Genomic DNA, 13,410 nt, shown 5'->3' with positions numbered 1-13,410 from the left:
TGTTTTGTTTCATTTAAGAAGTGCTGAGGCAAAGAGACCTCAAGAATAACCTAGAATTCAAAGTGTGTTCTCTGATCATCCAGATGACTTTCTGAAATGCTTCAGGGGAGAAGTACTCTGATGAGGTCAGGACCCAGGTACACCTACAGAAGGACAGTAACGCTTTTGACTTTGGAGAAGAGGGCAGAAAAACATTCTACAGAAATGTACAACAGTTTAGGCCTCTCCATTGGAAAAAAGGAAACCACAATACCACTAAATGACTCAGGTTTGTCACTGACTGTATTTCTTTTCAGATCTTAAAAAGGAAGTTCAGCAAATTTTCTGTATGTCCATCCCTTCCTTTGATTCTTGCAGCTCCTTAGCTATGCATTTAGCTGTCCTGAGATGCTGAAATGAGAATTTAAAAACTTTCAGGGAGACCTGATCTGGTTAGGAACAGAATAACTGCTTATTATTATTATTGTTATTATTTTTAATCTATAGGAGCTTTGCCATCTGTGTTGTTTTTGTTTTTTTGACTACAGCTTAGCCCTGTGTTGTTTTTCTGCTGAGTGACAGCAGGCAATATTAGATTAGTGTAGAATATGGTCACTTGCTATCAAAAGAAACACTATTGTCAAGTTGCAAGGCTACCGGATTAGTCTTCAAATAATAAATTGTGTCAGGTATGAAAATCCTTTCAATTCTTCAAAAATGAAAGGAATGTATAAAGCTTTTATAGGTAGCTGAGTAGAATTCTCATACTCGATCATCAAAGTTAATTGTATTTTGTAGTCAGCTGAGTAGTGGAAGTTGGGCAAGTTAAAAAGATTTAAATTCTCTCAACAGTTTCCTCAAAGTATCTCTTTAGCGTTATCAGCACTGAAGGAAAAAAGGCATGTTTGTTTATTTTCTTCCTGTAGCACAGTGTAAACACTGAAGCAAAAGACTGAAGAGGAGGTGTTCCCATGTGATAATGATTACAATGGAGGGGCTTGTGACAAAGAGGTTAGAGACAATAATTTAAAATCTCAAAGAAAATTGCACACAATGTATCTGCTGCAGAATAAAACATGTAGGTGGGCTCAGCCCAATGACGGCACTGAGACTGTCCACAACTGTTATAGGCTCTAACAATTAGGCAATTACTTGTGGATGTGCCCTGATGCAGCAACATTTTGCTCAGAGGGCCTGGACAAAGTAAATTGCCCTGGATTTTCCTTTGAAAGACTAGCCCTTTACTGGGTCTTTTAATAAAAGGCTTTAGTAATCAGCAGTATACGTTATCAGCAATATACATTATTCGTACACTCAATCTGGTATCTCTTTTAGCACTTAAAGGAACAACAGCTACTCAAGTCAGACTGCTGTTTGAAAAGTTTTATTCAATCTTATTACAATAGCATCTGGGATGTCCTGAACTACAGTGATTGAGCGAGCAAAAGCATTTTTCTGTCTCTCCTTTTTTTCCTGCCCCTATTCTCCTTCCCCTCCCCTCCTCTCCATTGATTGATTGTTTTTGTGCAAAGTTTCACTGACTCTCCCTTCTGCCTCACTAGGAGAGAGAAATGCTTGCAAGAAGAGAGTAGTATGATAGAAAAGCTCTAGGGAGATACTTGGGACATGAGATATGTCTCAAACAGCTTGTAATGCTGTTTTTAAAAACTGGCATTATTTTGTGTTGATAATGCCCAGTTAAGGCGATGGGTTGGTCTAAAACTGTCAGCTTTTTAGACTGAAGTCCTTAAGTAGTCCTCCACTAGCATGACTTAGCGGCAACGTTGAAAGAAATTCCAGTATCTTTGTGCTTGAGGATCAAAGTTTCTTCTCCTATATAAATGTCTGTAATGTGGGATCTTTAAGAAATTTACTGTTGATATTAATCCAACCCTTCATTTGTGCAAATGGTAAATCTCTGGGGCCAGATGGGTTTCCTGTAGAAGTTACTAAAGCCTTTAAATAATTACTAATCCCTGTTTTTTCAGATAAGTTATATTCTTCTCTTTGGGGAAGGTCCTGCATTCTGACAAATACATTCCTGTATGGGATTCACTCTATAGTAGAGCAGAAAAGATGCAGAATGTGGTGATGGGCTATGCGAATTTCAAAACCTTGGCTAAGACACTAGCTAACAGATTACAAAGAATAATTACCAAAATAATTCACAAAGATCAGACAGGCTTTATGCTCTGTAGATACTCAGTTTATAGGATAAGGAAGTTGCTAATTAGCCAAATCTAGCTATTGATAAGAAACACTTTTTTTTTTCCTCTTGTCAGAGTGATCACAGTTTCAGATTGCGTATCTTCAGTTTGCCAGTATTTCAGTGTCTCCAACTGTGCTTGCATTTTATGTATATAAGTAACTACTACTCTGTCTATAGAGAGCTTTGCACCATGGAGTTTAATCCCAGTCTTTCATGCTCTGGGGAGGAGTTGAGCTGTGGTAGGACCATCTTCAGTCCATCTCCAGGGTCAGAGACTCACTCATGTTTTGCATATTAGAACAAAATGTCAGAATCTTAGTATAAGTTGGAAGTGAACATGGTTACCCAGGGCCCTTTCAAACTGAGTCTTGAATAATTCCAGCAGGGGAGATTCCACCACTTCTCTGAGCAGTCTACTCTAACATTTAATTGTTCTCATGCTGAAAAGTATTATTTTTCTTATATCCAGACCAAATTTTCCCCCAAAGCAACTTGTTTCTATTGCTTGTCCTGTCACCATGCATCCTTGTGAAGAGAGTACCCCCATCTTCTATAACTGTCTTTTAGGTATTGGAAGACACTGTTTAGCCTTCTGAAAAGTGACAGTATTCTAGGTGGTAGGCAGAACATCTGGTCCTGATTTTATGTCTGCTTAAAGCCCTAATATTAACATTTTCCAGGCTGAAGATTTTATTTCAACATAGTGTATGGCACATCTTAAAGATACCTTTAATAGGCATTCTGCCCCTAAGCAGATCTCTTTCCTCTCTCTCTTTTTTTTTTTTTTTTTCAATAGAAGTCAATGCTTTTGGATTTCTCAGCATTATGAGAAATGTGTGTCAATAACACATATCTGGCTTTTCCTTCTGAAGGGTTCCTGGTTGCTTTAAAAAATGTGATTTACAGATTGTGCACACAGGGCTAGTGGTGACCAGCCTGTGAAATCTGAGAGGGCATCTGGTTAACAGAGCTTTGTAGCACTAGTGTACCATGCCTGGCCTTGAAATGATACCCCCTCCCCCGTTTGAGAATGTTGGAGAATGGACAATGTAGAAATCTGTTTTGGATTCTTTACGTATTTATTCTTTATTTTAAAAATAACTATCTTAAATAGGAGGGATGCTTAAAATGTATTAGGATAATCATGAGATAGACATTTTGAAGGCTATGGTGTCTGGGAACAATTCATTATTTTCCTCCCACCCCCACCTGCCTACAGCTTGGGTATTGATGTAGTCTAAAATGCTCAATTAGAGATCACTAATGTTTGAGAGAGCCTACATATACATAGCAGGCATATTAGCTGTGGACAAAACTTAGGCATCTTTATGTATTGAGCTGAAAGCTCTGCTACAGAACAGTCATAGGCAGTCTTTGAGAGGTGCTGAACTAGAGTAATATTTTTTGAAAAGATCACAAAACTTTTTCAGTCTTTTTTGCGACCTAATATATCAACCTGGCATTGAATCATAGGACAGATGCAAAGCCTTGTTCTGTTTGGAGAAGTATTCTGCGTAGAAAGAGAAACGGTGCCTTCTTACTCTTCAGCTCTGTTCCCTTTGTTTGTTCAAAGATCCATAGCTCCTGATTTTATTGATAAAGTTTTTATTGTTCTCTCATATTTTTGTTCTCTTTGAACCTATAGAGCTTCAACAGTACAGCAGTCTGGAACTGAGAAGGGCTTCCCCTGCCCCGTCTCATGCCAAATTACTTATTATAGTTAGCATTTCTTAACCTTTGTTTTCAGTGTACGGGGTAGGAAGCATTCAGTGAGACTCTGGCATTAAACTAGTAACAAAAAAAAAACCAATACGCTACTGTGTGGAATATATCATCGCAAGTTTACTATGTACTTACTCTGAATGGAAGAAGTCTGGAAAGCCTTTTTGGTGAAATTAGGCTAGGTTCAAAAGGCTGGGCTTGAAATTAGGGTAGACTTGGACAGTGGGGAGAGAAGAAAGAAGGGTTATTTGCATATTATTGCTGTGAACAGCAAATCTGACTCCTACAAGGCATATGTGGACCAAACCTAACAGTGTCTTCCCTTATGTGATACTGTGTCTTGAAAGCCTTTAGTTCATGTTGTTTAAAGACTCATCCTGATGCACACCAGTTACTAAGCCATTATGACCATGTATTTGGTAGATTCCTCTGAATCAATGTGCACAGCATAGCATGCAGCATCATATTGTTTTTTTCTGAAACAAAATGCCAGTGTCTCAATTAATTTGCAAATGGAAAATATCTGCCTTTGATGAATTAATACAGTGCTGCTTCTAAAGGCCAATTGATATTTCATATCATAAGTACTGCATACTTGTTACATGCTTAAATGGATCCTAGCAGATTGAATGACACAAGTAATTCCTCTTCTAAAAACACTTTCTTTTGTCTTTCAAATGCCACTATCAGGAATTTTTGCAAGCTTTTTGGTTGCTGATCAAGAATATTTTGGTTTTCTTATCCCTGAGAGACACTGATGGTACAAATAAACTTCTTCAAAACTGAAGTGAATGTGGGCTTGGCTTTTGGGAGGGAGTCAAACATGCTTGCATACATTCTTTACACTCCATATTAGGCTCTGAATGCCTGATATTACAGCTAGCACGCAGCATTCTCACCAAGTGTAAATGAGTCCTTCTCAATGTGGTAAGGTCATAAAACTATAGATTACATATTGTAGTAAGACTTCTGCATTTAAAATGGCTCATTAATTAATACGCAGTGAAAAGTTAAATGGCTTGTACTGTAGATCAGGTAACTGAACTGCTGTATAATTTTTGTGCATTGGCAGACTGCATCACGTCAAATTGTACCCTATTTTTTTTTACCCATCCCTTTCCTTCTCTGTCATTTTAAAACTCACACTCCTGTAATAAGAGCTGACACCGATCACAGAGCTCATGAAGAGCAGCACCGTTACATAAACCTGCTGGATTACACTAAGAGGTTTACCTTGGTTTCATTTTTACACCCTCTCTTGTATCTCATGCAGAATAGATAAGAACCATTTAGCTTCATTCTTGTGAGATGACTAAGATGGGTAAAGTATCTGCATCCTCTTGGGATTCAAATCTGACTTTGTTGTTGGCAAAAGCAAAAGTATTAATTGCATGACTGTTACATTGCAGACACATCCTACTTTTAATGTTGAAGTTGCCAGTATCCCACAGTGATGCCACAAAATAAGCAAGAAGCTTTGTGCAAGGGTAGATGCAGATGCTCAAATAAGACTGCCTTTATAAATCTAAATAGCTTGAAGACAGGAAGGAAATCCTTGGGCTTTGCTCTGCGTAGATACTGCAGAAACTTGTGGAAAGCCATAGAAGAAAGTCCAGCATAAGCTAGCTGGGTGAAATACGACTATTGTGCAGTAGTTTGACTGGAACTTTAAAAGTACTGTTAATGGCACCTCATGTGTCTGCACTTCATCTTGAATTATTCAAAATATGTTTCTCATAGTTTCAAGAATGTCTCTCTTGAAAGACAAAAGGGGATGGTGATGGGGAATTACCAGGCAGTAGAGCTTGTTACCACAGTTGGTAGTCCTTGGGGAGGGCAGGGAACAGGCTGGGGATTTAATCGCTGTAGAGGCTAGATGCCACCCTTGCTTTCAGAGATTGCTGCTCTGGGTCACGTTGAGGGCCCAACAGAGGGGAACCTTGTACTGTGGCTTGAACTCAGCCAATTCTGCTGATAACTCTCTGCTGTGAGGCTGCTGGCTCTGGGCCTTTACCAGATACTTAACTCAATTGGCACTTTAGCTCCTTACTGAGAGCTGTGGCTTTTTGACCTGAACATGGAATCTGGAATCAGGTTTTGCTTGGAAATGCTGCTGGTAAAGAGCCTTTTGATAGCTCACCCATCTCTGAGGAGATTGTTCTTCAGTGAGGCAATCAGTCAGGCACTCTCAGCAACATCTTAAATGGGAGGCTGGGGCTATTGATGAATAAAGAGGGAGGAAGCTGCAGATACTGCAGTAAGAGAGACATCTGTCTGTTTGCCAGCCCTGACACAGTGGTTTTAAATGCCTCTATTCATGGAATCACACCTGCTTATGCTTATGTGCCAAAAATGAATAATTTTGCAATGAAGGAATTCACTCAATTATGAAAAGAATGTGCTTGGAAATATCCTGCCATGGCATAATTAAGCAGGTCGGAGAGATGTGTGTTGTTTTTTAAAAGTGAATACTCACATCATTCTCTTGGCTCTTTCTTCAGGCAGAACTATTTGCGTGAATTTGTTTGTGTGGTTGTTTGAAGTTTAATAGTTATGTTAGAGCATAGATGCCAGCTGCCACTTGGTTCAGAACACCAGACTGCTGATGAGTGATGGCTTCTTCAAAATAAAGTTTAGAGAATAACCATTTGATTTTGTTTAAGGGACTCTTACACACTGGACAGGTGTTTCTCATATTAATTAATTCCTCCTGCACTGGCCATGAGGAGGAAGGGATGTCATCTCTCATGATAGGCAAAAGTATTGTGCTGTTTGCTAACTTTCTTTAATCTGTCACTCTTGCAATTGGGATGTCATAAAAATATAAACTGTAATTTAAAGGGGGAGTGGAAGACAAGCACTCAGATCACCATGGAGCTTATCCCTGCAAAATTTATGTGATAAAGAGCCCTTCCCCCACCTCCCTGTGTCCTTTTTTTTTTTTTTTTTTTTTTTTTTTTTTTTTTTTTTTTTTGGTCACCTTTAATTTTTTAAGTGTGGGTTTAGAGATCTGATTTCTGAAGTTTCTTTGCATGGGGGCATCAGTGCTGTGGGGTTGCTGCCTTCCTGTCCATTGTTGACAGCTTTCTGCTCCCTTAATCTTATTTTCTCTGTGTGTGCAGTAAAAAACACTTCTCTACATATGCTTTCTTGTGTGCTGGGGAGGGATGGCAGTTGGTGCCACCCATTTATTTGCATCATTGCTGTCCAACACTTGGTTCAGCTTATGTTAGGTTCTCTATGGGGAGTCCCTTACTTGAAGATAGGGATATTGAGGAATTTGCTAGCTAAATAATAGCTATTAAACTAATGCTTCTGTAGCGAGAGAACCCCCTCCCCTCCTGCAGGTAAGATTCAGAATTTAAACTACAAGGGTTTTCCTGTTAGGCTCCAAATTAGAATGTACTAGGCTTTTCAGAGACTAAATTTCGAATCTGAAATAGGAAAGCAGAATAGGAATGATGAAGAAGGGTCTCTTGAATCTAAATGACTTCACTTCCATGAATATAAGCTGTTGACAGGAACAGAATTGATTGAATTTGTTTAAATTTAGATGTTAACTGTTGTTCTTTAAAAAAAACCCAAAACTTGTCTTTAGCTGATCAGAAAAGTTTATGATGCTTGTCTCAAAAACATATAGCTCAGACAGAAAGAAGCCCTAAGATGGCTGCCTGAAATTATTAGGGAGTTGGAGAGTCTTCAATAAGAGGAGACGCTGAAAAGATTAGAAGTGCTTAGATAAATACAGGACAGATAACCTGGGACATAACAGAGGTTTACAAAATAAAGAGTTGTGTGAAGATGGCAAATGCCAGAGCGGGGAACAAATACTGAAAGTCTGAATACTGACAGCAAATAAGAAGAAGCTGTTTTTTAAAAATAATGCATACTTATGGAACTTACTGCCAGAAGATACTGAGGCCAAGATCCCAGCAGAATTAAGGAAGGATTAACTATCAGTGTAGCTAGAACGATGTGTTCACTGCTATAGAAGATGAGATAAAAACCCCGTAATTAGAAAGGATACAGATTCTTATACGTGAGTATATAGGCAGACTTTTCTAAAGCACCTTTTACCCTCTGCTGTCTGACAGGACAGGCTGATCTGCTCGGTCAAGTTCTGTTCTCTTGCCCTGATATTTTCTAAAATCTACTAGCGGGAGAATTGGTAAGGTAGTCTGCGGGCTTTTAATAATGTTAGGTGTAGTTATTATGCTTTCCTGATCTCTTCAAATCCAGCTGTTTGTTGCTTGTTTTATGCCAGGATTGTAGACTCTCTGTGCGGGTTCTATTGGTCTCCAGTTATACACTACCAAGCCCAAGAAGGTTCTGACATCCAGGGCTTCCCAGAAACAAATGACAAATAGACTTTCAAGACTATAGTTCTTAAAGGTGAAAACATCAGTGGTGAATTGTATTCTAAAAATAATCTTTATAGGACTCTTTTCAGATCTAGCATAGTTCACAATGCTGTTTGTAAAGTGAAAACAGAAACCGAAAAACCCATGTACTGGTACAAATGCTTCCATTTAAAAGCTTAAATGTAGACAGTGGGATTTTTATTTTTTATAATTTTTTTTTTTTTTTTAAGCTTCTGAAACCCAGGCATTCTTTCCTGTTCAGTCTGAGTCCCTATAGATGTCATTGGTGAGACACTAAGCTCTAGCTGAAAGAAAATGGCAGTAAAAGTAGTAAATGAAATGTTGAAATACTGAGTTTATTTATAGGTTATTTTACTTTATTTATAAGTAAGTTATTTTATTTATAAGTTTATTTATTTATTATCTGACCCCTGTGTGTGGTCAGATAATGGACTGCACTTATCAAACATAACCATTTTTCCCAGAACTATGTATCATTTAAGCCAGTCTAGTAGTGTGCCCTTTTAATGTGCCATTTTATGTCTTAAGGTGAGGTGAAAATCACAAAGTGTAAGGCTTGTCAGGATGCACTGAGTATTTCCTTGGAGATTTCCTGTAGCAGAAGATTCTGAACGAGCTGGTTGTAAATTCCAGGCCATCTCACCAGTGCCTGAAGAAGCAAGGGGTTTGCAAACTTTCATGCCTATGTTCTCTGTAAATCTTGTAGAAAGACTGTATTTGCTTGGTCAATTAGCTTCCACTGCTCCATGGTAATATACCGCTGTATTCATCACATTTGTGTATGCTAGAATTATCTTTCAAAAACCTAAGTAGTCTGGACATGTTGATAGGTATTTACTTAGTTTTATCCAAGTATTATGGACTGTTGTTCTAGTCTTGTTAGAAGGCCATTTATCAGGGACAAGATTGTGGCGATGGATAATAAATTGAGACAGCTGGCATTGAACATGTAATATAATGACAGTGTTTTAGCTTTGGGACCCTATATTGCACTTTGACACGCATTCCCCATATCTCTGGTACATTAGCATGTCATGTTGTCATTTGCATTTGATCACAGCAGGTTAAGGCCCCTGATGTGTTACAGCTAATTCCCATGCACAGTTTTGAAACAGAATGACCTGTCATCACTGGTGTAAAATCTTAAATCTCAAACCTCAGGTATGTGTGTGCTGTTGGCAGTAAATGATCTTTAAAGGAAATCCCAGGGACCAAATGACACAGAATGTTTGGCGCAATGGAAGGTTCTACAACTGGGTCTTATTTTCATGGTCATCTGTGGCTGTCTAGCCAAAACTCTGTACTTGCATTCAGTGAGGACATGTGCTAGAAGGCTAAACTGTTCTTATTAATATATGTAAGTATAAACTAGGTAAGTGTTGGTTTAGGCCATTCAAAGAGATTTGACTTCTGCATCTTGGGTGGACAAGGATGGTTCTTGTGTCTCTGATAAGGCAACTGTGAGCTGTTACGCTAGTGCCTTTGTGCCTGAGGAAACAGATGAATTCATTTTCTCTCCAGTAACAATTTGAAGAAAAGGTAGTTTCTCTGGGTGAGGTCAGAACTGATAGAGGTAAGTGTTGAATTGAGGTAGCTGGAGACTTGATTCCTATGTCGGTAAGAACATATCCTGTCTCCAGGGACCTCAAACTCCATGTCTTTTCAAGGCCTCTCCTCTACATAGTTCCTGCATTCTGGAGTGCTGTCCTATTCCTGTATCTGTGCCAGGCCTCCTTTTGCTTCAGCCACGTGGTCGCTGTCCATAGGTAGAGTCCAGGAAAGTGGAGCTCAATCTCTGGCAGCCCATCAGATTGCGTTTACCTGGCTTTTCTATGTCAGTGTGTGTGCTTTTCCTTCAGACTTCATATGCACATTTACCTGCCCCAGGTCCTGAGCTGTTCTGCCCTCTGGAGGTGGCTTTCTACTGTAGATGGAATTGAGGGCCAGATGGTGCTGTTGGATGCTCTTGGTCTTGCTAAAGGATGAAAGGGGCATGAGCTTTTCTCTGTCATCTCTCAGAAAGCATTAGAAGAGAATCATTTACTAATCAGACTGGCAGGCACTAGCTGTGAGTAAAACTGTTCCTTAATGAAGCAAAACAACAGCCTCATCCTCTACTGCCTGTTTGTCCATGAAGTGCCAAAGGTAGCGGTTGTTTCTGAAGGTATTAGAAATGGCTCTTGTTTACACTATGGAAACTAATCACACATTTCACTCTTTTCTGAACACTTGGTAGTGATTCTTTGTATTGTTTATAACATACAAGCTGCTCATATGTGCTCTAAGTAATGTGGGAAACTGATCAGTGAGTAGGAAAGTCCAGAACTGAAGTAAGTGTAGATCTGTTTGTTTCTAACGGAAGACTTTTCCTGTTGGAAAATTAGGATGTATCAAAGGTGAAATATGTGTTGAGATATTTGCTTCTGAAAAATACTGACAGGTTCCAAACCTTGTCTACTCTGCAGAGTTTTCCTAGAAATCTACCTTGTTTCCATCCAGTCTGGCAGAATGCTTTGTATTTGCAACATCTGGGAGTTTGGAAGGCCCCAGAGTGTGGGACACAACCTTCAGAACTTCCAGGATCTTTGTTATAAATCCTGCAGCTTGGGATCCCTGGGGACCTCAAAGTCAAGGTATTTTGACTTGCTAGAGTTTGTAAGCTCTTATGTTGTAGAGGCAGGAGCATGCAAGTCCTGAGAACAGTGTTTTCTGTCTCTCGGATGACACTTCATTTCAGTTATTCAGATTTTTTTTTACATTATTTTCCTTCTAAACTTATTCCAAAATCAAATATATATATTTTTTCTAAACTGAATTTTCATCTGTATACCAGGATTTTGTGGTTTATTTTTGCTATTAGCTTATTTGTGCTGCTTTGGAAAAAACAGAGGCTCTCTCTGCCAGAGTCATAGGCTGTTCTTTGCGCTCTTTGTACGTATCTCCTTTTCATGGCATTCCAGGATTCTGAGCAGTGATTTGAACTGCTGACTGGAAAGACGTAGTCACTGAGTTTGTGTTCAGCAGTCTAGGTTTTTTGTCTGCCTAGAGCGCTCTGAGGAGGGCTTGTATAATGGAAGTCTTGGTCAATATCATTTACAAGGAAAGAATGAATTTATGAACCATATCCCTAGAATGTTTGATAGTGTATGCACTTGTGTATCTCTCTGTAGGGCCCATTATTGTTCCAAAATCATATAGCAGGATTCTTAAAACTCATGATTTCTAAAAATAATTAATTTGAAAATGGTGCTGTGGTTAGTGCCCTACCCAGAGCCAAGGGAGGTCTAGACTCAGTTTGTTCCTCTGCCAGTTATTTCCTATTGATCCTCAGCAAATGGCTTGGTCCTCAAGTTCCCTGTCTATAAAATGGCAACAGTAGTGTTGTCCTACATAATTGAAATTGCAAGGTAATATATATAATAGATTGTAAAATGTTCATATATCACAGTGGCTGCAGTTTTGATTTCCCTTTTTTAAAAACTTCTAAAGTTTAGTATTTTCAAGGCTGCAATCATGGGGGTCATAACGCCAGCTTTGCTGAGCTTTGCTCAGACTTCAGCATTTGCTTCTATTCTTATCCCTGTCAGTGGATCAGCATGGCCATTTAGGGGACTGTCTTGTAAATAGATCAGGGACTTTTACAAAGGGAAAAATATGTTTCAATTATATATGTTGCTTAAATATGTTTGTATCTGTATTATGTCTTTATAAATACATAGTTATGAATATGTATATAAGTTTTGTCAGTTGCCTGCTCTGGTTTGCAGCATGGCTTCACAAGCCAGTTGTGCAAAACAGCTGAAGAGATCAGAAGCAAGTGGAGGGTTTCAGAACACTGTAATTGTGTGTAATTGACACTGAACTCCTGGTAGGATAAAACTAAGGGCCAAGAAAAATACCACATACTTGGCGACTTACAGGAAAAATTGGAGGAGTTGGGATTTATGTTTCAAGGACTACAGTGTGCTGTGCCCAGGAGGGAACTGTGTAAATCAGTATCAGTTGGAGAACCAGCTTGTATTGTTTGGACCTTGTTAGTAATAATACCCTTCCTTTCCTTTCCTTCTGCCGCATATGCTGGGACATTCCTTTGCCTATCTGGTAAGCAAAAATGCCCTAAATTCTCTGCTTTAATACTTGGGTGAGCCATTTGGATGCTATGGGCTGAAGTTTGTTGTCCCAGGTGCTTTTGTGTGGGACTGAAATGATTTCTTTTTTTCATGTGGGGGAAATCTCAGCAACAAAATTCTGTGATTCAGTAATCAAAGATTAATGAAATACAGAATGGATTTTTGAATGTTTTTCATGTTCAATTTCCTCAACAGAGATGAGATCTGCAGTGAAGCAAAAGGCATTCTTTCCTGTGCAGAGGTTACACTGACAAGTGGACAATGTTTAGGTACTGCTAAAGGGTTTTGCTGCAACTCTTATGAGTGAACTCTCAATTAGATGCGGATTTAAGGGTAATGGCCAGTCAGAGCTTGGGTAACAGATGCAGCCTTTTCAGGCTAAATAAGCAGTTCTGTGTGGTTTATTAACTGAGCTACATAAATACCAAGTTGTTCCAGTAGGAGGAAGTGGGATCTAATCTGTAATGCTGCTCTGTGGCCTCCAATTCAAGTGGCAGAAGGTTATTGAAGCTTGTAAAATCTCCCTGGTGGCAAAAGCCTAACTCTAAGAGAGTCACTTGTTTCCTTTGTACTTAGCAGAAGGGCAGGCTGATCAGGAACTTTTTGCCCTGGTGCGCATTGCTGAGGTTTGGATTTTGAAGGTGGGTATGGGCCATACTTGTTCCTTTTGTTGTTCATTCTAAAGTAAAAGCTCTGATGAGAACCAGAGGTGGTTAGTTTTTAATGAAAGGTGCATTACAAGTAATAGTAAAGAAAGCAAATATTTTGTAGCATTTGAATGCAAAAATAGAAAACCTAAATGTGGCCCAATAATGAAAACTTGTTTTTTAAAAAAAATAGAAAAGCTTGAGGTGGAGAACTACTCTTTTGGTTTTTTGTTTTTAACCACCAATAGAAATGTTTCCACTATTTGCAAATTCTGATGACTTGATTTGGGAGTTTATTTTTTGCTACAAAATATTCCTTCAAATTTTTTAACCTTGGGGAG

At 38.9% G+C, this 13,410-nt stretch overlaps 1 protein-coding gene across 10 annotated transcripts in view; it reads left to right on the top strand.

The window, feature by feature from the left end:
* TSPAN9 (tetraspanin 9) overlaps positions 1–13,410 on the top strand; it is a 196,377-nt gene that overhangs the window by 65,729 nt on the left and 117,238 nt on the right. The window lies entirely within an intron of this gene.

This window comes from Dromaius novaehollandiae, chromosome 1, assembly GCF_036370855.1.
Source record: "Dromaius novaehollandiae isolate bDroNov1 chromosome 1, bDroNov1.hap1, whole genome shotgun sequence".
Taxonomy (NCBI): domain Eukaryota; kingdom Metazoa; phylum Chordata; class Aves; order Casuariiformes; family Dromaiidae; genus Dromaius; species Dromaius novaehollandiae.
This window is presented reverse-complemented; position numbering and strand designations above follow the sequence as displayed.